This window comes from Triturus cristatus, chromosome 6 (genome assembly GCF_964204655.1).
Source record: "Triturus cristatus chromosome 6, aTriCri1.1, whole genome shotgun sequence".
NCBI lineage: Eukaryota > Metazoa > Chordata > Amphibia > Caudata > Salamandridae > Triturus > Triturus cristatus.
Genome location: NC_140589.1, coordinates 931,597,079 through 931,621,506, shown reverse-complemented (window position 1 = coordinate 931,621,506; position 24,428 = coordinate 931,597,079). Strand labels below are relative to the sequence as shown.

At 41.6% G+C, this 24,428-nt stretch overlaps 1 long non-coding RNA gene across 1 annotated transcript in view; it reads right to left on the bottom strand.

The window, feature by feature from the left end:
- Positions 1 to 4,242: 4,242 nt before the first annotated feature.
- Positions 4,243 to 24,428, bottom strand: part of LOC146820809 (uncharacterized) — a 144,682-nt gene continuing 124,496 nt past the window's right edge. The window contains exon 4 of the long non-coding RNA XR_014962626.1: positions 4,243 to 5,289. This is a non-coding gene — a long non-coding RNA (uncharacterized LOC146820809). The remainder of the gene's footprint in view (positions 5,290 to 24,428) is intronic.

The window sequence follows — 24,428 nt, the reverse complement described above, 5'->3', positions numbered from 1 at the left end:
AATATGGCCTCGGGAGGGGGCCCAAGCAGAAACCCTTCCCATTTTTTTAAATAAAATAAAAAATAGGGGTCAGGCCCTGGGAGATGGGGTCCCCAGGGCCAATAAAATAGGAAAGGAAGGGGGGCGACACAGCCCCCCTTCTTAAAAAAATATGCCCCCTCCCTGCAGCACTCTGCAAACGCGCCCCTGGCACGTTGTAAGGTGTGGAACTAATTCCCATTGGATACTGGGGGTCCCTGGGGGCCAACTAGCCCACCAAGAACCTCCAGTATGCGCCAGGGAGCTGCGTTGCAGAGAGGTGTTCAGAGGGCACGTTCCTTTTTACACCTCTCTGCAACGCAGCTCTGTGGCGCTTACTGGAGGTACCTGGTGGGCTAGTTGGACCCCAGGGACCCTCAGGATTCAAGGAAACTTAATCCCCCAACTTAAAACGGCCACAGGGCGTGTTTACACAGTGGTGAAGGGAAGGGACGGGGCCTGAGGTGACATGTGCAAACACGCCCTGTGGCGCTTTTTAAGTTGGGGAATTAATTCCCCTTCAATCCTGAGGGCCCCTGGGGGCCAACTAGCCTACCTTGTGCTTCCAGTAAGCGCAACTGCGGTGCGTTGCAGAGAGGTGGTCAAGGCTATGCCCCTTTTCACACCTCTCTGCAACGCAGCTCTGTGGTGCTTACTGGAGGTACCTGGTGGGCTAGTTGGACCCCAGGGACCCTCAGGATTCAGGGGGACTTTATCCCCCAACTTAATACGGCGACAGGGCGTGTTTGCACACATGTAACCTCAGGCCCCCCTCCCTTCACCAGTGTGCAAATGCACCTCGTGGCGCTTTTTAAGAGGTAGTTTTAATCCCCCTGCCCTATTATGTACTAGGGTCTTACAGAGGAGGTCATGCTAATCACAGGGGTACCCCAACGCATAATGTTCCCTAGTGTACGTAGGTGTTTTCACTGTATTCTAAGTGTCTTTTAGATCAGCACTGGCTCTAGGCCTGGTTAGTCAGAGTCAGTTACCACCAGTACCCGTCTGAAACTGTTGTGGGCACAGGAGGACTTTCTGCTCCTCTGTTGGTTCTTTCTGCACATCTCTTCTTCTTCCTGCACTTTTCTTCGTCTTTGTGGACTTCTGTTGCTTCTTTCGGCATTTCTATTTTTTTCTTTTTGTGCGTTGTTTCTTCTTTCATCACATGTCCTACCTCTGTAGGCATAGTTAGAAACTAACATTTAAAAAACCATTGAAATTCACTAACAAAACCGTAGGTTTCAGGCACGTTATAGTTAGAAATTAGACATTTAAAAAACCATAGAAATTCACTGAAAAAAACCATAGGTTTTAGGGAAAGTTATAGTTAGTTGGACATTTCACTCGTACAAAACCAGAGAAATTCCCGCGTTATAGTTAGTTCAGCTAACTATAACTCGCGCCCCCGCAATGCACGGCTGATGACGTCACATATTACATCACTCTTGACATGGTCAGTGACATCACTGATGACATCTCAAATGACATCACTGATGACATCATCCAGTGACTGTGTGTTTCTGTAAAGTTTAAATATGTTTAATATATATAGGGAAAGGCGTATTGAAGAATGAGTGGGTGTATAAGTGTCTGAATGGATGATTTAGTAGGTGCGTGACTGACTCTATAAGTGAGTGATTAAACATATCTTACTGAATGCATGGGTTAGTGACTAAACTGTGTGAATGTCTGTATCCGTCTGTCTGTTGGTGTGTAAGCGGCTGCATGGGTTAGTGAATAGCTACATGAGTGTCTATATGGGTTATTGATTGGTTGCCTGAGTATCTGTATGGGTGCCTGAGTGTTTGTGTGGGTGGGGTGTGTGGGACTCCGTGCATAGATGTGTGAGTGGGAGATTCACTGGGTGCATGGTGTCAAGAGTGCATCTGTGATGTACTGTATGGGTGGGTGAGTGTGTGTATGGGTGTGTTAGTGAGTCAATGTATATCTCAGTGGTACATGTGTGAGTAACTACACATGTGAAAGGCATTATATATGTGTGTTGGAGTATATAAATGGCTATAAGTGAGAGTGTGTAATTGTGAGAGTGGCTGTATGGATGAGTGTGTGCTTGTATCAGTGATTGTATAAGAGCGTAAGAATGTGCTAGTATTTGTATGAGTAAGTGAGCTGGTGTGCGTATAACTGTATAGGTGAGTAAATGGCAGTGTTATTAATTGTTTGCATGACTGACTAGGTGTGTGAGTACCTCTATGGATGAGTGGCGGTGTGTGAGTGTCTTTATAGGTGTATGAGTGCATATGATAGTCCTGTACTGAGTGACCATAAGTATGAGTGACTGTACGGATGAGTGAGTAGATGTGTGTGTAAACCTAAGAATCAGTGAGTGAGTATGTAGTTATTGGTGTTGGAGTGTCTATAGTTTTGAGAATGGCAGTCTGTAATTTAGAGTGGGTGTATCAAAGGATATATTAGGGTGTGAGAAGATGCATCAAATTATCACGTGGATGATGTCATCAGTGATGTCGTCAGTGATGTCATTTGAGATGTCATCAGTGATGTCACTGACCATGTCAAGAGTGATGTAATATGTGACGTCATCAGCAGTGCATTGCGGGGCCGCGAGTTATAGTTAGCTGAACTAACTATAACGGGGGAATTTCTCTGGTTTTGTACGAGTGAAATGTCCAACTAACTATAACTTTCCCTAAAACCTATGGTTTTTTTCAGTGAATTTCTAAGGTTTTTTAAATGCTAATTTCTAACTATAACGTGCCTGAAACCTATGTTTTTTTCAGTGAATATATATATATATTTTCATAGCGAGTACATCAAAGAAAAAACATCATTATATATTAGCAGTACAAGAAATATCAAGAGCAGAACCTAAAAGGGAAGTAGTTGAATCAAAAACATTTTCATCAATTTGCATAATAGTATCAAGCTCCTTTTGAAGCATAATAGTTCCACTGGTGTTATGTATGGAAACCCTTTTTGGAGAGAGGAAAGTAGTACAGTACGAACAGCATGGAGGGAGGCACTGAATCAGAACATAACAACAAATTAAGAGTACAATGAAATAGATCACGTTTTTGACAATCCAACCCCAACCCCAACCTCCAAATAGAGACCAATTTATGTTACCACTTTCCATTCCTCTGACGTTTTCGAGGATGTCTAGAATATGCTGACTGATATTCCTTTCCATATTTGTGATACCGACCACACACAGCTCTCCTATTATTGCGCATGCACCACCATTTTGAGCCAAAATAAAGTCAACTGCATATCTCGTTTGTTCGGAGTATATGAGCATACTTTCCAACTAAGTGGTGATGTCCTGTAAAGCTGCCACTGTAGAATTAGGTAAAATTTGCAACTTACACCCAAAATACTCTCTAGCTCGTTCACCCCTGGCCATGGCGGTACCACCAAATGTAATAGAGGAAAGGATATATCCAAAAGTAATACCATTACTATAATTATTAACTTCCAAATCGGTAACACCCTCACAAAATTCCTTGGTCAATGTTCTTTTCACCCATCTTATTTGGTTCACTATACCTACAAGGTACCCCAAGAAGTAGCATCATTCCCAAAGTCACGTCCTCTGTACCGTTGTACATATTAGAATACGTCCAATTGGTAAAAAATAAAAACCTGGCTGTGCATAGAGTGGATCTTGATAATCTAATGGAGCATATCTAGTATTCATTCCCTTTATACTGGGATCATCCTTTCTTCCTAAACGCATTATATTTTTGCACACTTCTTCTCCAGAGCAATTGAGATACAAATAAGCATCAGTACTATTTATTGCAGGGCAACACACAGGATAAATACCTGCTTCTTGAGTGACAGTCAGATCGTGGTAATGCCAACCTGTCAGGGTAATCGTTTTTTTTCAAGGTACAGATCACCACAATATATTTCGGGCATGCTCCTTGGGTACCCTGTCCCCCTCTGCTTTCTGTAGTTTAAGCAAGGTCCAGGATATCCCAGGCCGAATTTACCTTTTGCCTCTACGAAATGGGGAGGACGAACATATGTATAATTCACCAATGATAAGGGATAAGCATTCCATAAATTTGTGACAGAATCAGTGGGATAACAAGCTGTATTATCCCCAAAGAATTTTCTGTGTATGTCTAAGAAAACATTGTAATGGATAGTTCTTTTATTACAATCTGAGGAAAATGTCTGATATAAAACACATGATGAGGTAACTCCAAAGCACTCCAATGCCCAGAACAGCCCCCTCCCACCAATAAAAACAACAATATACCTACAGCCCAAAATATTTTCTTCCTGAGCAACCATTCAAAACGAATCTGCCCCGAGCGCAGGGCAACAGAAAGCTGTTCATCTTCTGCAAGAGGAAGACCACACAGATACATGTTTATCACAAATTTGCTAATAAAATCACCAAAGAAAGAGACGTCCTACAATGGAGCCAATGATGGAAAGTACACAAAAAACAAAAAGACAAAACGTCAAAAAGAATCAAGGTCCGTTCCAAGGCTCCCTGGCAGGCTTTTATTGTCCAATCCTCGGTGATGCTATTGAGCACGTCGCGGTGGAGCCACACTGTTACAACCCATCAGCAAATGTTCACTATCCTCAGGATAGGGCACCATCCCTTCTTGGGAAAGAACCCTCAGCCTATCCTGTCCTGCGTCACAGGCAGTGCACCAAATCTTGCAATCCCTAGTCTAATTGGAAAAATGCAGAAACAAGGGGCATTGCACTAATCTTATCCAATGAAGTCCATCCCTACTACACTCACTTCTCTTCTGGTGCACTACCCTTCAGTCAAGGACGCAAATTGTACCTTTCTACTCCAGGCACTGTCTCATCTCAGAGAAGAATCTGAAATTCAGGGGACGCCGGGGACTGAGACACAGGCTTCTGTGGATCAGATGAAGAGGAGACCTGGGCAGCCCTAATTTCTGTGCGGACTGCCGCATTCAGAACGGTATCATTTTCTTCCTCTGTCTGTGCCCAAACTATTTGGGCATCGGAGAACGGAACAAAACGTGGAACTTTCTCCGTCTCATGGTCTCCAATGCCTTCATGCACTCAACCGTCGTAGGGAAGGGGTAACGGCACCCGTCTGCAGTGAGAAGCATGAATCCAGTGCTTCCGGCCCTTCACTCTTACCGCCGTCCTCGTTGTGTTGAGGACCAGATACGGTCCCTTCCATCTAGGCTCCAAACTGTCTCGTCTCAGAAAGTTTTTCACAAGGATTAAATCACCAGGCTGAATGGTGTGCCTGGGCCCCTCAGGTGCTGAAGGCAAAGCTTCATGTATCTGTTGGTGAATAGAATGCAAGCTTTTAGTGAGTTCATACAAATAATCGATAAGCAGAGGATAATCTATTTCAGAAAACTTCTTTGGTCTAGGGACACCCCACACATTTGCTGGACGACCAAAAAACACCTCATAGGGTGATAATCCTATTCTAGAATGATGGGCTGTCATTCTGGTGGACAACAGGGCAAGGGGTAAGGCATCTGGCCATTGCAACCCAGTACTTTCCCTAATTGTTGCCAATTTTTGCTTGAAAGTACTGTTGTACTTCTCAACTAAACCTGCTGACTGAGGGTGATTGGCTGCATGATATTTTTGCTCGATGTGCAAACCATCGTACACCAGTTTGATCACCTTTGCATTGAAGTGACTTCCGTTGTCACTCCAAATCAAACTGGGCAAGCCGCAGCACAGAGAAAACTCCTTAATAAGAGCCTTTGCTGTTACCATGGCAGTGTTTTCCTTTGTTGGGTAAGCCTCAATCCATTTACTAAATGGGTACCCCTCCCAGGATTGTGTTTCAAACAAACCATACAGTGTGTCATCAGATGAGCAGCAACCTTAGAAATATTGTCATTTTGCCACACAGGATCTAGCAATTTGATAATGCCTTTGGCACTAATATGAGCCGGACCATGTGCCATTGGTAACTATGGGAAGTACGTATGCATCAGATAGCATCCATCCTTTGTCATTTAGACACCCTGTACTCTCCTGCCACACTGACAACTCCTCAACTGTTGCCTCACTCTGTATTTCCCTAACACTCTCCAATGAATTCTCAAACATAGCAACATCTGGTACCCATCTTACAGGTCCTGTCACAAATATTTTCGGCGTTCTCGACCTGGCTGTCTCTTTCGCTATCTGATCTGCAAAGGCATTTCCTCTCCCCGCATCAGCAATAATTGCTTTATGAGCACTACATTTCACTATTACCAGTCGTTTGGGAAGAGTCAAAAGCCTCTCTATCAATAGACCGTGTTGTATCTTGGTCCCATGTGAAGTCAAGAATCCTCTCTCTGCCCAGAGGTGTCCAAAATTATGGGCCACCCCAAAGGCATACTGGCTGTCAGTATAGAGGTTGACAGTCAGCCCTTCACTTAATTCACATGCTCGCAAAAGAGCTATTAGCTCGGCACTGATGGAGCAGGTAAAACAATTTTTTGTATACCTCCTCTAATTTGCATGTAACTAATTAAGTAATCATTCTAAAAATAATTTAAGTAACATGTTTGCAGTGAAAATGTATTAATCAACTTTTGCACCTTGATAAACACGAGATACACGTGGGACTAAATTGCTAATTGCATGGCAGAATAATTAATTAATTAACTATGGTACACAAACTAATCATAGATTGTGGTGAAATAGTAGAATTGCATGACTTATGTTGCTTTGTGATTGTCTGTGCTTTAAATTCATCAAATGGTAAGTATTATTGCTTTAAATGTTGCCACAGCTAGGAAAATACTAATATATAATGGGATTAGTGTGGGTTTAAACATTAGCATCTTCATTTCTATATTTTAATTACGGTTATGTCTATTTTTGCTTAAATTGGCATTCGGGCCTACTAAGCCGCAGCACTCAAGATGGCGTTCTCTGAAGCAGATGCCACCATGTGAGCGCGATGATTTTTGCGCATGCTCGGATGGCCCTGGATATCACCAAGTAACCTGAAATTCTGACACCGTGTTCCCTACCAAGGGTAGGAATTGGAATTGACTGCCAGCCAAATACATGACTATGTGGGAACAGCGGAAAGGACAATAAAGAACCTGTGAAGCAATGACTTCTTTTCCTTGAAGTGCTACATTCGCTGCTCTCGCCTGGGAGCCCAAATGAAACTTAACAATTTGCACCTTCCCATGCCAAGTCATCTTGAAGAACAGGTTTTTCATTGAGAAAACTTTCAATAACCTACAGATAACCCCGAACTGTCCAATCAGAACATTTTCTCTGCCCCTAAATGTTGCCGTGTTAGTATGAAGTAAGAGGGAAAAAGGGTATAAGAAGCCATCATCCGCCCATGGGTGTCGTCTATTGGGTTGATCATTCGTGGGGTTGAGTGGCACTGAGCTGGTATTGATCCGTTGGTTTGCCTTGGGTTTATTTGGCTTTGGGAGAGGGGTTTGCTGTGCATCCTTTATTTCTGCCTTACGGTTTGATCCTTTGCTGTGGGTCAGACAGCCTGTCCAGTGAGTTTTACTTGAGAATGCGGGGAACTCTCTATTTGATCTGAGACCATCATTGCTTGCTATTTGGTAACTGATTAATTGCATTTTTCCTAATTAATGATTATTTTCTAAATGTGTGATTTCTCTTTAATAAAACTAGAATTTTATATTATGAGCTGTAGTTAATAAATGCAAACGTAAGAAGTTTTTATTGATTAGATAAATAACAATTGAAATAGTGAGAAATTAGTTTGTGGTTCTTTAATTAACTACAGAAAATACCAAATGTTTCCTAGGCTTTAATTGTGATTTAGCGGGTTCTAATTCACCATCAACCAGTCCAACTAATTGGTCCATCGACCAACTGGTGGAGTGCCTTGATGTTAAAGTCCGGATTCTGATGTATATGTAGAAGGTGTATATAATGTAAATACAATTAAATTGTGATTGGTAATAAGGTACCCACATGTCCAGCGCCTTATTCTCCCGAGTACAGATTCGTGAAAAGATATTGAAGGACGAGTGTGTTGGTGTTATGGGTCCACCAATGAATGAGTGTATGAATGAGCTGTTGTGAATAAGAATCTGTGACATAAGGAGAATATCCTAATCTTGTCCACCGCGCTGCAACAGATTTCTTGGTAGCAGAGGATGGATATTATTGTATTGGTTTGGTGATTATCGATTTATGTTTAACACTTTATGGTGAGTATTGTTTATGTTAAGTGTAGTCGGAAATTTGAAGCTTCCGGGAAGTAGGGAGTGGATTTATGTGGCTAGAGAAGCCACATGGAATTGAACGTTGTCTGGTTTCAAGAATTGTAATAACACGGAATTGTGTTATATTAGGGAAATCTCTGTATGGATGTGTGTGAGTGGTATAGTAATAGGTTCTCTTGTGAAACCGTGGCCTTAATTCTCAGGAGCATTGTAGTCTCCACATATGTTTTATCCCCAGAGAAACAGGTTTGCCTTTTGCTTGATAGAAGGGTAAGGTAGAGGGAAGTGCTACTTTATCGGCGTAACGGAAAATTCTGTGGTAGGTTAGAGGTAAGCGCTGCCTACTGGAAAGACAGAATTCTTGTGTAAATGAATACAAACTATCTCTTTGGTTTAGCGAAACGGGCAATGGAGATGTTTTATGTTGTTACTAACAGGTTTTGATTAAAGAAAAGAAAAGTTTGCTGAAATTGTTTGTAAAGAAGGGGTCAGCAAGAGCAGGAGTAGTGAGGGAGGCTGACGTCAGAAAGACTGCGCTGGGATTGGTCAGCTACAGACAGACAAAGCGTTCACTGATTAGTGCGTTAGTGTGAGATGCGCTGGGAGTGGAGAATTACCAGAGTGACGTAGACGTACAGGATTGGTGCTTTAGTGTGAGTTGCGCTGGGATTGGAGAATTACGGGGTGACGTAGATGCTCCGGATTGGTGCGTTAGTGTGAGTTGCGCTGGGATTGGTCAGAATACGGAGAAGCCGTAGAGAGGGATTTGAGAAGCTTAAGTTGATTAAGAACTTTTGAAAATAAAAATGATGTACTACGATCCACCTGAGAAGGAGAAGAAATCATGGTTTGGAAAGATCAAAGGCCTAATTAAAAAGGATAAGCAGATTGTAACTAGGGAAGGACAGATACTTCCTCAACCGAAAACGCCTGCATCTTTTATGGTAGCGAAATATGGTTATCATACATGTATTTGGTTGAAGAATTGGGCAAAGTATACCAGAGATGATGGAGTGTTAGCGTTTCCGGAAAATGGTTAATCTAGTTTGGCAGTACTACGAAATTTAAGAGATAGAATGATGAGATTAGAACCGAAACCCAGACCTACCCAATTTGAGGTTTTGACTGAATGGGAAGAAGAGATGTATGAAAGGGAAACGCATCGGAGTGGGAGAAGGTATAATTATATATTTGGTATACATTGTGGTCAAGAAAGTCATGATGACAGAATGAGAAGATGGCGAAATGCAAGTATGACAGATTGTATGTTTCCCTTGTGAAATGCTAGAGAGATGAGTGGCAGAAAATGCACAGAAAAGAGAAATAGCACAGGGTCAGAAGGCTACAGATATGGAGTGAGTGAATCAGAGGATGAAGTGCTGGAGGACATGTTCTATAAAAAAAAACTCCATATTAACAGGATTCTGCGTTGATGACGGCAAGTGCACCACCACAGGAGACTGTAACGAATACGAATTTTGAACAAATGCCGAATAAATTTGGGAAAAATAATCCGTTTAAAGATGCAGAAATCTCACAGACAGTAAGAATTGAAAACGAAAAATCTGCAGAATTAGCTAGAACTACACTGGAATTAACTGAAAAGATTAGAGAGTTAACAAAGAATATGGAAGCAGTGACTGTGCCTGTAACTATAGGACCAGTGATACCTGTTTTTGATAAACAAAAGGATAGTGAGCATTGTTTAACGGTCCCATATAATGGCAGTATGCAAAAGGAGAAAGAAAGGAGTAGTTCAGGAGAAAATGAGTGGAAGGTTACTGCAGGAATATCAGGATTAAGTACCCCTAAAAATTCAACTGTAAATCAAAGTCCAGCAAATAAAACACCTATGGCAACAGAATCAGCGACTGAAACCCCAAAGGGAATGTCAGATAAAATGAAAATAGCGACAACCCCTGAAGGACCAACATCTGAAGAATTAAGTGACTGGTTAAGGAGTTTACAGAAAAAGGATACAGAACCACAACCTTTAGATGTGGCAAAATTAAAGGTGAATTTAGAAGAATTAATTGTAGGAACAATTCCAACTGAAAAATTAAAAGCATATCAAGATGAGGAACTAATGTTTTTATGTAAAAGCTTTACTTGGAGAGCAAGGACTTTACATGAAAAGCTAGAAGAGACAGCGAGTGAAATGGGAATAGATTTTGAAAAAAATCAGGTCATTACAGAAACCATATAGGGTAGATTTTTCTGAAAAATATATTGAAAACTTGAATACTGCAGGGAGATTGACCCAAATTAAAGAATTAATTGCGTTACTAAGAAAATGGGGTGATGTGGATCGATGGAAAAGTAGATGGTTTAGAAGGAGATAGGAAACCACAGATAAGGCCTCTCTAGCTTTCCCAATGAGAGAAAAAGAGCCAGTAGTAAAAGAATGTCCCATGAGAGAAATTGAATGGTACAGACAGGTAGATAGATTTGTCAAACTTTCAAAAGTATTATGGATAGATCTGAATGGTCTTTTTGATATAATTGTGCCTGCAGATTTATGGGCAGAATGTAAGATTACAATAGATTGGCCGACACAAGAGTATCCTAGAGATCCTAAGACGGGAGCCCCAGATCCAGAAGTAATGAAAAAATATGATCAGGTTATTACTTTTCTGAAAAATAAAGTACCTCCAAAAGAAACTGATTGGGTAAAGATCGACAGAACTCACCAGAAGGTTAAAGAATCAGTGCATGCATATTACGAAAGGTTACTGTTGGATTTAAACAATACAGTGGAGATGAGAAATTGAGTGAAAAGGATTTGAGTCATTTTGTTTACAGATTTGTTTATGGTTTAAGACCTGAAGTTAGTGAAATAATTAAACAGCATACAGTAGATTGGCAAAACAAAAAGATAGACGAGGTGTTACGACATGCAAAATATTTTAGTGATGAAATTGAAGCCAAACAGCGTAAGTTGAAAGACAAGGCAATGTCGGTACAGGTTAAAGTAGCGGAACGACAAGAAGACCAGTTAATTGAACAAGCCAATGGAATAGGGCAAGCAAGACCAAAACCTAATATTGGGAAAGGAAAAGGATAGATCAGCATAGATGAAGCTAAAAATAAATGGCCGTGTCATAATTGCAGAAAATTAGGGCATTGGAAATCCGAGTGTAAATTACCACCAAAAGCTAATGGTGATAATTCATCATTAAATCCACAGGTGCAGAATGAATGTGAGTTGCCAACCGCCGTGACAGCAGCAGGTTGTTTCCCAACAGTGTCAGTTGCCAAAGCCACCTTTTCCGCAGAACGTAAATCCTCAAAGATACAGTAATGAGACAGGATTCTACAACGACAGGTAACAAAGCTACCGCGCGCTGTTGCCAGTTCGCAGTATTGGCTGCAACACGATGACAGTGAGTCAGAAGAGAGTTATTGATGGTGCCTAGGAGAGGAAGAGGAGTGCGTACTTGGCGCAACTCTAGAGGTAGACCAGACAGGACCCTTTGTAGATGGAAAGGTGAATGAAGTAAACATTGCTTTCCTAGTGGATACTGGTGCTACTCGTTCAACTGTTAGATCAGCTGAAGTGAAAAATCTTCCGCTCTCGGGTGAAACAATCCAAGTAGTCGGAGTTTCAAATAAACAGATAAAAGCTTATCTTACTGATCTGGTGAAGGTTAGAATAGGGAAATTTGCTGATATGCATCGTTTCGTAGTTTGTGACACTAGTCCTGTAAATCTGTTAGGAAGGGACTTACTCCGTAAGATGAACTGTACCATCTTTTGTACACCTGATGGTATAGCCTTTGGAACTCCAGACGATGATTTACTGTATAAAATGACAATGGCAAATTTAGAGCCGGAAATTACTGAGGCATTTGCTGTATTTGATCCACAAGGATTACCTCAAGAGTTAAAAGAGACAGTGAAAACAGAAGTGTGGGATTTCGCAGGAGAAGATGTTGGATTAATGAAAAGAGTAGATCCTGTGAAGATAACTGTAAAAGAAGGAGTAAATTACCCGAATATTCCTCAGTATAAACTAACACCAGAAATAATTGCAGGAGTAACACCTGTAATAGACAGAATGTTTGATCAAGGAATTCTGAGAGAGATAATAAGCAGTCCATTTAACTCTCCGATCATGGGTTTGAAAAAGCCAAATGGGACTTTTAGGATAGTACAGGATTTGAGAAAGGTGAATAAAATTGTTGTTCCCTGCTGTCCCATTGTGCCAAATCCTTCAGTAATTCTATATCAGATTCCTCATGATGCAGAATGGTACACAGTCATTGACTTGTGTCAAGCTTTCTTTTCTATTCCATTGCACCCTGATAGCCAACAAAGTTTTGCGTTCCGGTTCGGTGAGCGTATTTTGGCATGGTGCCATATCCCTCAAGCGTATACAGAGAGTTCTTCTATATTTAATCAGATTTTAAAGAAGTCACTGGAAGATCTAACAATGCCAGAAAGTTCAGTGCTTGTTCAATACATCGATCACCTATTAGTGGGATCGAAGACGCGAGAAGCATGCGTGGTTTACACAGCTGCACTGTTAAATCATTTGGCAGATGGAGGACTTAAAGTATCACCATAAAAATTGCAGTTTTGTCAGAAAGAGGTACAATACTTAGGTCATAAGATTGAAAAAGGCCTGAGAAAAGTAACAATGGACAGAATTAAAATCATTAAAGGAATGAGAGCCCCAATGACACAGAGAGAAGTCAGAATGTTTCTTGGAATGGTGGGATACTGTTGACAGTGGATCAGCAATTTCTCGCTGATCGCAAAACCATTGGTACGCTTGACAAAGAGTGATGTGAAAGATCCCCTTGAGCTGGATAAAGAAGAGATGAAATCTTTTAAACAATTGAGAGACAGCTTGTGTGAAGCACTGGCTCTTGGAATGCCTGATTAGGAAAAAGAATTTGAGCTTTATTGCAGTGAGAGAGATGGATGTGCTCTTTCCGTATTAGTACAGAGACATGGAAGATTGAGACATCCGATTGCATATTTATCAGCTGTACTAGATCCAGTAGCTGTGGCATTGCCTGGATGTTTGAAAGCAGTGGCTGCCACCTGTAAGAGTTTGGAACAAAGTGAAGAAATTGTAATGGGATACCCTGTGAGAGTGTTTGTTCCCCATGATGTGGCAATCCTTTTGACAAGAAGTAAAACACAGTTAATGACACATAGTCGTCTAACTAAATACGAAAAGGTGATTTTGGGTGCTACAAATGTGAGTCTTGTAAGATGCATTAATGTGAACCCATCGACATTACTACCTGATGCTGTGAATGCAGAGGTGAAAGATTAAGTTGATCATGATTGTTTGGAAGTGCTTGATTTTTGCACCAAACCGCACCCGGACATAAAAGATGTGCCTCTGAAAGACAGTGACTGTGTGATGTTTGTGTGTGGTTCATGCCTAAGAACTGGAGAAGGGATTTTAAGTGCTGCATATGCTGTGTGCACTGTAGCGACTGTGTTAGAAGCATCTTGTTTGAAAGGAGTACGATCTGCTCAAGTTGCCGAGTTATTTGCACTAATTAGAGCATGCAAGTTGGGAAAGAATTTGCGAGTCACTGTGGTTACTGACAGCCAGTATGGGTTTGCAGTGGTGCATGATTTTGGGCAAATTTGGTCCCAAAGAGGTTTCTTGACGTCGAGTGGAACACCGATTAGAAATGCAGAAATAGTTGGAAAATTACTTGCGGAGATACAGCTGCCTAAACAGATAGCTGTTATAAAATGTAGCGCACACAGAAAAGGAACTGATTATGTGTCAGCAGGCAATGAATTTGCCAATGATCTAGCGCAATATTGTGCACGAAATCAAACTTCCTTGAATTGTAACAGGGAAAAGGAAATGGATTTATGTCCCTTGCTTTTTACTAACACTGTAAGTACATGGGATGAAGTTAGACAGTTACAGGAAGAGGCAGGGGAAGAGGAGAAGAAACAGTGGATAAAATCAGGATGTACACAAAGAGAAGTAGACAGAGTTTGAGTTTATAGAGATGGAAGACCAGTAATGCCTGATAGCATGATCTCTACCATGGCACGGATGTACCATGGGCAGGCCCACATAGGCAGAAATGCCATGATTAGACTTTTTAAGCAAACTTGGTATAATGCAAAGTTTCGGCTTATAGCTGAGAGCCTTTGCCAAAGATGTCTCATATGCCAGCAATTCAATCCAGGAAGGAAAACTGTAGTGAGCCTGGGAACCATAGGACGGGAGGGAGGTCCTTTCACTCGTATGCAGCTTGATTTGATTAAAATGCCTTCTTGCAACAGGCTAAGATATGTACTGGTGATTGTCTGTCTGTTTTCTCGTTGGGTTGAGGCTTACCCGACCTGAAGGAATGAGGGAGTTACTGTAGCGAAACTCTTACTGAGAGAGTTCATTCCTAGATTTGGTTTTCCAGTAACGATTGAAACAGATAGAGGGACACATTTTCAGAATGAAATTATACAATTGATTTGTGAAGCATTAAATGTACAACAAAAATTGTATGGTGCCTACTGACCAGAGGCTTCTGGAGTGGTAGAACAAGTGAATGGCACCATAAAGAACCGATTGGGGAAAATGTGTTTGGCCACAGGTCTAAAATGGCCAGATGTTTTGCCTTTGGTTCTAATGAGCCTAAGATCAATTCCTGATTTAAAAAACGGGTCTGAGCCCCAATGAAATTATCATGGGTAGAGAAATGAGACATGTTTTCATTCCTGTCAACAAACTGTTGCCTATATCTGATTACTTCGTCTTGGATTATTGCAAAGGATTGGCTGATATGGTACATTCTGTGTTTCATCAGGTTGGACCAGATGCGACCACTCTTGAAAAGAAGCCAGCTCATGACTTGAGTCCTAGAGATTGGATCCGCACAAAGGTACACCCAAGACGAAAATGGCTGGTTCCACACTGGGGAAGACCACGACAAGTGATTCTGACAACAACAACTGCTATGAAGTGTGCAGGGGTGAAGAACTGGATTCCTGCCAGTCACACTCTTCGAGTCCCAAATCCGGAAGATCAATCTGAAGAGGAACAAAGAGAAGTATCAGATACTAGTTCCGAATCAGAATCGGAACAAATGAGAACAAGACGGAACCCAGAAACAGGGGAAGAGGGTCCAAGTCAAATTGTTGGACAAGAAAATATACCACTGAGAAGACGACTTGAAATTTCTGATACAAGCTCTGAATCCGAGACAGAACCAGTGGGAATACAAGAAAGAACAAGTCAAGATAATGGAAGAACTGAACAAGTAAACTTTGGAAAATAAATCCCGAGTACAAGCACAAGAGAAATTCCCCCCAAAATCATAGAGATAGAAGGTGAGGAATTAGATACAGAGAGTGAGGGTGAATTAATTGTGGAAGAAACCCAAGGATGTGTAGGGACACGACACACACAGGTAGAAAAAGGGACAGATAGTCAGCATGAAGATTGTGTGGAAGAAACACGAGGAGCGATAGGTACTGACAGTGAACCTGAAATAGTGAGGATAAAATCCAAAGAAGGTGAAATCCAGACGGAGACAGAATCAGAAGAAAGTGAAAAGGTGGAAGAATTTTGAGGAAAAGAGCTTGAAAACAGAGCGAGAAAGGAAGGGAACTAAATTGAAAAGGCCTTTGAAAGAAGATATTTGGCCCAACAAAATCAAGAGGTTGAGATACCGACTGACCAGAATAAAGCCTGATAATGCTGAATAAGTGAATAAAGTGTCTAGTCAAGAGAAACAAAAGGACACAGATCAGAAGCACTTGCAAAGCACAAAGAGGATAAAGAAACCAAACCTAAAGTACAAGTCATCGGAATGGACATATGTGGCACTTCCTGATATACAAGAGGAAGCTGATAGCCAAGAAAGTCTAAGAGTGACTGTGCAAGAGGTGGACAAAGAAGAAGAAGATTCGGAAATTCTGAGAGTTATCTTGTCTGACACTAGAAAAGAAACGGATGATCAGGAAATTCTGAACAAGGACTGTGAACCTAAAGATAAGGACGATTCACACATGGATTGTGTGACAAAAAGAAATCAAAAGGAATTAAAAGCCGGACAAGACACATGACCACAAAAGAACCAAGTAGGCAACTAAAGCCTTAGGTTTAGACAAAGGTAAATCGTTGAAGAAAGAGGTTAAGTCAAAAGACACTGATCATTACCAAAATGGCATACAATGAGAATAGAACTCCAACATGTGGATTTCTCCAAAGATGGTGTAAAATGTGTTTTTGTTGTATAGGATTATTAATGCTTGTGTGGATTATATTGGCAATAACAATTTCATTTAGAGTAACATTTGAAGATATAGGTGGACACACAGTAAATGGAACTAATGATGCAAAGGCAGATGACAGTCATCTCACAAAATTGGTAGATAAAACAGAATTTCAGAAAGATAAGTCTATAAATAATTTTTCTAACAATGTCTTTTCAAAATTGTTGTACGAATATGTAAAAACAATGGATGTTAGAGACTGCTACGTATGCATGCAGTTACCTGCATCTGTATCAGAAGGTGTCACTTATCATCACCTTCCTTTGACATATGGGATAACTTGTAATGTTTTAGCCAGTTTTTTTTATAAAACAGGAAAATTAGAATACTGTTACACTTATATAGATAATATTTTCTCACAAATTCCCGTAGTTCCCGAATTAAACAGGGTAAAGCCTGGTAAAACTCTTGGTGAATTCTTCCCAGAGAAAAGCAAATTAACTTTAGAAGAAGTGTTTAGGAATAACCTTACTTGTAGTTTGAGAAAAGAAGAGAAAACTTTCCTGATTATGGTAGAGGAGAGGAGAATTAAAATGCAAAAGAAGGTGACTGGGGAAAAGATGGAAACAACATTTTGGGATGTTGGGAAGGAAAATCATTTAAAGGGAGAAACAAACCCAGCAATGGCTTTAGATTGGCCCCAGAAAGGGAAGTTATGCGTAAGTAGAGATAATACTGTATATGATAATTATTTTGTAGGAGCAAGTGAGTGCCATGATTTATACAGAATCATAGGAGGATGGGGATTTAAAGGAGGAAAAGATCCAGTATTCCCTGGAATATATTACATTTGTGGGAACAGAGCTTATTATAGATTCCGGACCATTGGTATGGGACTTGTTATGTGGGCCTGGTCTTTCCAAAAATATTTCACGTGGAAAGGGGAAATGACGGATTGCATGATGTAGGTAGACAACTAACTCGTAGAAGGAGGGAGAGTTGGTCAGAAATTATTGGGGATATTTTTGGAGCACTGATACCAGCAGTTGGAATATCTCTGAATGCACATAAAATTAGAAAATTGTCTACAGTTGTGGATCATTTATCAACAAGCACCGCTGGAGGGTTCTTAATGGTAAATACCGAAATGGTTGCCATGAGAGCTATGGCAATGCAAAATCGACTTGCCCTTGACATTTTATTGGCAAAAGAGGGAGGAGTCTGTGGAATGCTGAAAGTACAACATTGCTCTACTTATATTCCTGACGAAAGTCAGAACCTAAATAAATATATTAAAAATATAACTGATTTGCATGAAGAAATTGTTCCAATGGAGGTTGAAGGTGTATGGGAGAAACTTGGTAAGGGTTTTTCCACTATTAAGAATCTATGAACAAAACTAGGTAGCTCCTTTGTGGGAACAATACTGATACCTGTAACCTTTGTGATTATTTTTGTGTTAATATTAGGATTAGAATGTGTGTGCATGAAAAGAAGAACATTACTAAATAAGATAAAAAGAGAAAACAGGAAAAAGAAAGAGAAGGAAATAAGAGAAAGAGAAATAGTAGTAATAGAATTAGAAGAGTTGCAAGATAATGTGTACAAGAAAACAAAAGAGAACAATATGGAGAACAATATGATTTAAATTAACAAATGCAAGTGGAATTGAATAAAACCATTTCCGTAGCTAAATTTAGTGAAATTAGTGAGTAGTGGTGATGTTTAAAATCACCAAAGGGGTGATTGATGGAGCAGGTAAAACAACATTTTGTATACCTCCTCTAATTTGCATGTAACTAATTGCGTAATCATTCTAAAAATCATTTAAGTAACATGTTTGCAGTGAAAATGTATTAATCAACTTTTGCACCTTGATAAACACGAGATACACGTGGGACTCAATTGCTAATTGCATGGCAGAATAAATAATTAATTAATAACTATGGTACGCAAACTAATCTTAGATTGTGGTGAAATAGAAGAATTGCATGATTTATGTTGCTTTGTGATTGTCTGTGCTTTAACCCCTTCCCCGCTCATGACGGAACCGTTCCGTCATGAGCCACGGTTGCCGTGTGCTCATGACGGAACGGTTCCGTCATGACAATCCTGTTGGCGGCCGCTCCGCCTGCGCGTCGCTGTTTCCCCGCCTGTGCGAGGGGACAACGCAAATGGGCGGAGTCATGACGGAACCGTTCCGTCATGAGCACAGCTCAACTGTGGCTCATGACGGAGCGGCTCCGTCATGAGCACAGGCCCACCGCGCTGCCCCCCTGCCCCCCCCCAGCGCTGCAGCGGAATGTCCGCAGCAGCGAAGGGGTTAAATTCATCAGATGGTAAGTATTATTGCTTTAAATGTTGCCACAGCAAGGAAAATACTAATATATGATGGGATTAGTGTGGGTTTAAACATTAGCATCTTCATTTCTATATTTTAATTACTGTTATGTCTATTTTTGGTTAAGTTGGTGTTCGGGCCTACTAGGCCGCAGTACTCAAGATGGCGTTCTCTGAAGCAGATGCCACCATGTGAGCGTGACGATTTCTGCGCATGCCTGGATGGGCCTGGAGATCACCAAGTAACCTGAACTTCTGACACCGTATTCCCTACCAAGGGCAGGAATTGGAATTGACTGCCAGCCAAATACATGACTATGTGGGAACAGCGGAAAGGACAATACAGAACCTGTGAAGCAATGACTTCTTTTCCTTGAAGTGCTACATTCGCTGCTCTCGCCTGGGAGCCCGAATGAAACTTAACAATTTGCACCTTCCCATGCCAAGTCATCTTGAAGAACAGGTTTTTCACTGAGAAAACTTTCAATAACCTACAGATAACCCCAAACTGTCCAATCAGAACATTTTCTCTGCCCCTAAATGTTGCCGTGTTAGTATGAAGTAAGAGGGAAAAATGGTATAAGAAGCCATCATCCGCCATTGGGTGTCGTCTATTGCGTTGATCATTCGTGGCGTTGGGTTGCACTGAGCTGGTATTGATCCGTTGGTTTGCCTTGGGTTTATTTGGCTTTGGGAGAGGAGTTTGCTGTGCATCCTATATTTCTGCCTGACGGTTTGATCCTTTGCTTTGGGTCAGACAGCCTGTCCAGGGAGTTTTACTTGAGAATGCGGGGAACTCTCTATTTGATCTGAGACCATCATCGCTTTCTAGTTGGTAACTGATTAATTGCTTTTTTCCTAATTAATGATTATTTTCTAAATGTATGATTTCTCTTTAATAAAACTAGAATTTTATATTATGAGCTTAGCTAATAAATGCAAACGTAAGAAGTTTTTATTGATTAGATAAATAACAATTGAAATATTAAGAAATTAGTTTGTGGTTCTTTAATTATTTACTGAAAATACCAAATGTTTCCTAGGCTTAAATAGTGATTTAGCGGGTTCTAATTTACCATCAACCAGTGCTTTGATGATAAAGTCCGGATTCTGAAGTTGTATATGTATAAGGTGTATATAATGTAAATACAATTTAATCCTGAGAGGTAATAAGGTACCCACATGTCCAGCGCCTTATTCTCCTATGTACAGATTCATGAAAAGATATTGAATTACGAGTGTGTTGGTGTTATGGACCCCACCAATGAATGAGTGTATGAATGAGCTGTTGTGAATAAGAATCTGTGACATAAGGAGAATATGCAAATCTTGTCCACCACGCTGCAACAGCAGCTTGCGCTGATTGGTGAGGAACACGCGATGTCTCAACTACAGTGCGCAGCGTGGTAATAGCATACGACGCTGTAGTGGTGCCATCAGACAATTTGAAACAAGAGCCATTGACATATAATTCCCCTTGAGGGTCAGATAAGGGAACATCAGTCAGCTGTACCCGTCCCTTCGTCTCCTCCTCAGTACGAAATAGACAATCATGGACATCTTTGTCCTCTTCTTCCGAAGGGAGGGGTAGTAACGTGGCTGGATTCAATGTGGCACATCTTTTGATAGTAATATGAGGTGCGAATAATGTTAATTCCTAACCAGTCAGATGAGCACTGGTAAGGTGCTGCGTCTTTGTTTTGTTCAAAAGTACATCCACAGCATGTGGTACCATTACTGTGAAATCATGATTAAGGATGAGCCCTACCAATTATCGAATAGAGATCGCCGCGACTCTTAAACAACTCGGAAGGGCTCCGGCAACAGGGTCAAGCTAGGCAGAAAAATATGCACACGGCCTCTGCTTACCTCCAAAAGCTTGTGTTAACACTGAAAGCGCACACCCAGCCATTTTGTGTATGTACAGCATGAAAGGCTTCATATAATCAGGCGTACCTAGCACAGGTGCAGAACAAAGCGCAACTTTTAATTGTTCAAAAGCATGCTGACATTCATGTGTTCAAGGAAGAGGTTCATACACATCTTTAGTTGTTAAGCGAAGTATAGGCTGTATTAATAAAGAATAAGCAGGTATCCAGTGCCCACAATACAAGGTGATGCCTATGAAAGCACTCACGTCCCTCTGAGTCACAGGAACATGCATCTTAACAATGGCATCAACTCGTTCAGGTGTTAGCCTCCGACCCTCCTTCGACAGCAGGTGACCTAAATAGGTGACCTGCTGTTGACAATATTGGAACTTTGAAAGGGACACTTTATGTCAATTTTTCGCCAAATACAGTAATAATTGTACCGTGGCATCCCGACAACCCTCTTCGGTTTCGGAGGCTATCAAAAGGTCATCTACGTATTGCAATAATACATTACCTGCGGGAAGAGAGAGAGTATCCAATTGAATTTTCAAAGCTTGGCTATAAATACTATGACTTTCAGTGTACCCCTGAGGAACTCTACAGAATTCAAAACTCCTGCCGGCCAGAGCGAAGCTAAATAAATGCCAACTGTCTGGATGAACAGGAGTACTGAAAAAAGCATTTTCCAAATCAATGACAGAAAGGAATTTAGCTGTGGAAGGAATCATTGTTAAAAGGACTGTAATATCAGGGACTACCGGAAACTGAGGGACATCTATTTTGTTTATTTTCCACAGATCAATCACAAAACGATAGACATCAGGATGTGCATCAGGGGAATCCACAGGTGTCTTTTTAAGAATAGGGAGAATGGGGCTATTGCACACGATCTCTACTGTCTCCTCAACCACCCCCAATTTGATTAGGTCCTATATAATCTGCATCAAAGCCTGTTCCCCAGCCTGTGATATTTTGTATTGGGGAATACGAGGGAGCACAACATTATCTTTGACCTTTATAGAAACCAGTGGTATCTGCAACAACCACACTTCCGTATCCCCTGTGGCCCACAATGAGGACGGCACATCCTTAAATTCAGCAGAAAGGGGTGCATCTTTCGCCAAACACTGTTTTGCACTAACCACATTAGGTCCGAAAGTCATATAAATGCCATCCAGAGAACAATAAATGATAGCATGTAACTTCTTCAACAAATCCAATCCTAATACATTTTTCCCATGATGTGCCGTCAACAAAAATGGGGAGTCCACAGTAAAAGGACCAACAGTAAAAGCAAGAGGTCAGGAAATGGGGCACACAACTGGTACGCCTGAAAAACCTACTGAGATATTATTACGGCCAGACAGGGCTGCCCCGGGGACCAGCGAATAAGAAACAGAGTTATTCATTGCACCAGTATCCACCCAAACCTTTCTGTGCTGAACCATGCAAATCTGCCGTGAAATAAGGACCATGCTGATCTACAGGAATTAGGATGGGTCCCTTGCTGTCCTAGTTATAGGACATCCCTGTAACTTCATCCATATCATATTCGTCATGATAGTACTGCCTTCCCCGGGGGGTTATTGAAATATTTGTGATCTGAACGACCCCCTGAAGATGCACCAGCTTGAGCCTCATCCCGACCAACCACCCCATGGCCCCTTCCACCTGAACCCCGCCCCCTGGGTAAGGCAAGCATCTGTAACAGATCAGGACACTTGCTTCGCCAATGTCCCTCCTTTTTACAATACGCACACTGATTCGGCCCCAGGGGCGCACCACCTCTACCATCACTCTGTGACCTTTGAGCCAGCCAGTACTTCGGCCCCTTCCAGACCCCCTTGCAACCTGCTGTAGCAACACGCTTGTCTTCAAATCCTTACTCTTTTTCTCTACCTTGTCTTTTTCCTCATTTTCTCGATGTTCATAATACTGAGCCATACTCAATATCACTGAAGGGGAAGAAGTAGTCCAAGTACTCTTAGAAGCTTGCAGCAGAGCCGCAATTTCAGGAAGCAAATTCGTAACAAACCTATCAACAAACAAACACCGCCTTCGACTGACAAATCCTGCCCACTGAAATCCAAGAACAACCCTTAAAAAAGAGTGAAAAAATCAGACACACTCTCCTCTTTCTTCTGACGAAATGCCGTTAACTTGTCCCAATCCAGTCGTCTAGGTGGGATAAGAGAATGCAAAGCCAAAATTTCAGCTTTAGGCTTTTAACCAGCCTTTCTCTTCTTATCCCATGCCTTAATGTCGTCTAAAGTGCCACCCAGCTCCACTACATGATCCTGCATATGCACCTGCCACCAAATGTCAATTGGCACCAAAAGCCTGAAAAACATCTCAATGTCTGCTAAAGTCATAACTGATGAGGAGGCAGCCTCTGTTAATTCTTTATGGTATGTGGTAGGATTTTTCCTAGGGTCCGGTAACTGACTCTTAAGAGCAAGCACCTCACTTCTCCTCCATGGGGTATAGACCCACTGTTCCTGAAAATGAGCCTCTAGCCGCTGCTGAACAACATCTCCTCTCTGATTATGCTGCTCTGGGATCTCGGGATGAAAAACAGGATGCACCTCTCTCATCGGAAATTGGGACACAGTAGTCGGAGTTTGGTGATATAATCTTTTAATATAACCAAGAAGTATCCCAACATTATTGAAAACCTCTGTAGGGGCCATATCAGCTGAATAAACACGGTCTTGAATGTCATAAATAATTTGAGGAGCTGTACCACCAATACATTGTTCCCACAAACCAATCAATGTAGCCGACATATGCTGAAGGGCATGCTGCTGCACAAATGGCTCGAAATCTTTCATCACATCCCATATATCCTCCACAGTATAAATCGGACTCCGAGGTTATTGCGCTGCCTGATTTGCCACCATCTTTCTCTCCTCCTCACCCACATTAGATCTAATCAATACTCCTCCAGTCACTCTCGTGTTGCTGCCCAATTCCCTGTGTCCGATCCGTGTACCGGTGTCCCAACACTACACAACACTGGAGATGAAATACTCGGGGAAGACACAGGAGACAGAGACATAGGTGACAAGGCTAACAATGGCTGAGTTGTAGGTGTAAGAGAAGGGGAAGAAACATAAACAGGAATAGCAGACGCTGTGGTGGTGCCTGCAGTCACCCCATTTGCAGCTTGCGAAACTGGAGAGGAGGCAGGCAAGGCTGGAGTAGAAGCAGTCGAATCTGTACAAGGACCAGAAGAAGGCAGGGAAGCAAGAGGGGACTGAGACAACGGAACAACAGCATGTATTTTCTGCGGGGCATAGGGAGGTGGGGGCGAGATTCCAGCAGATCCTACACAAAGGGATCCTCTTCCTCTCGAACAACATAGGACTTATTACATTGTAATCAAAACTTCCTATCTGCACATTCAATACATGTCTCTCTTTGTTCTCTGTCATAAGCTACAGCTTTCTGAACCACTGTTTGCATTGCTTTCTTCCTAGACTCCTTCTCAGCCCTTATACGTTGCTGCTTAGCTTCCTTCTGCCATACCTGCAAGGTTTTAAACATCGACTGCCTACTTCTCCTAGCAAACAATTTGTCCTGTAAATAATTCAGTTTTTGTTCATCAAAAGTACCATCCAATGGCCACTGAAGCTCAGTATTGTCCCTCGCATACTTGTGCCATAATGTACAAAACATAATAGGGCCAATACCGTGCTTCACATACATCTTAAAACTCGGAGTGCCTTCTGGAGGAGAAGGCTGCCTTTCCTCCAGCCGATGCTCAGCAGAACAACAGCGGCACCCCAAGCACAACACTTTACTTCGATAAGGCATTCTAGCA